This window comes from Notothenia coriiceps, unplaced genomic scaffold, assembly GCF_000735185.1.
Source record: "Notothenia coriiceps isolate Sejong01 unplaced genomic scaffold, NC01 NC01_scaffold00037246, whole genome shotgun sequence".
In the NCBI taxonomy this organism is placed as follows: Eukaryota; Metazoa; Chordata; class Actinopteri; order Perciformes; family Nototheniidae; genus Notothenia; species Notothenia coriiceps.
The window spans coordinates 28,002,716-28,004,303 of NW_011369947.1; positions in this window are offsets into that span (position 1 = coordinate 28,002,716).

The following is a 1,588-nucleotide window of genomic DNA, read 5'->3' on the forward strand; positions in this document are numbered from 1 at the left end:
GGGGGGGGGGGGATAACAACACTGCAACTCAACAATGTAAACATCTCAAATGGAAATAAAACTAAAATATACATGTTGAAATACTAATTATAACAGTCAACAACATATAAAGCAGGATATCATATATACATTAAGTGTGTGAGGAATGCAATATTACGTTGAATATGAATGTACAGTGTGAGTAAGTCCAGTTATCAACAAAGAGAAGCTGTGGAGATTGCATGTGAGTAGCTTTGGATAAAAGCGTCTAAAAAGGGACGTGTAGGCCCAATTCCAAACCACACCCTACCCACTCCCACTCGCAGCTCAACGAGGCTCCCTCCTGTCAGATGGAGGGAGTAAATACAGCGGCAAGCTTTGGGACGGCCTCCCCTCTCTCCGGCAGAAACAGGAAATGCCGTAACTGTATGTAACAACGGTTTCAGATCAGCTTCTCTTTGACAAAAAATGTAAATTAATAACAAATAAAACTCCAAACATCTTTCATTGTGTTTCAAAGCTCTTAGTTTTAAACCTGATGTTTACAAGCTTCTTAGTTTTTGCAACGGTCTGTAAATATACACAACTTTATAATAAAATGCACACATTTACCTTTTTCTAGACTAAACACAGGTATGATCCTAAGTTAAAACATAAGCGGTTGTTAACATCGCAGTTTATCAGTGGATGTTTGCTGGAACTACTTGTTAACAGCTTGTTTCCTGACGGACACACACAGCGTGACTCCGGTCAGGTAGAGACCGGTCTCAAGTCAGCAGCGCTGCAGACTCGCTGTTTGAGGGCTTGATAGCCCACTCCCCCTCCACACCGCTCCACACTCGTTGCTTTGGAACAGCACTTAATATGGCGGACCCTCAGCGCGAACGTGCAAACGGAGGGGTAGGGTGTAGAGCAGGGGTGCCCAACCTTTTTTAAACCGAGAGCTACTTTTAAAGTTGCCAGTCTGCCGAGATCTACTAGTCCAAATAGAGAGGCGTAGCCATTACTGACAGCCTACTACCAGCTAAATACACACTTCTACTTGAATAAAACTGACCTTTGTACGATGAATACTTCATAAAATACTGCAGATCCTTTATCTTACCTCTTTCTAATCTACACACATACAAGGGCTGCAACAAACGACTAATTTGATAACCGATTAATCTATCGATTAATGAAACGATTAATCGACTATTCAGACTATTACTGTATGCCTTGCACAATTTCTCAAACGCTCTGATTCAGCCATCAACTTTTAGATTTAGCTTGAGGTTGTTTTAGGCATGTGGAAACTAACAATGAAGACAATAAAGATGAATACTTGATTCAAAAATACATATATTATTAAATTAACTAAACAAATTGTGAACAAAATTAACATTGCTTTTTATTAATTAAATAAATAATATTTCACATCAAAAGAAACAACAATGTTTTATAAAATCATATTAAATAATGTGATAACAGAACTGTAAACAGAATAGCTGAAACTTTAACAAACTAAATAACTCAGTTACCTCTAATCATTAACCCATGTTTGTATCATTGAGTTAACTCCGTGTGTTGCTGTTAGCATACAGAACACCTGACGTGGAAAGGTTACTCG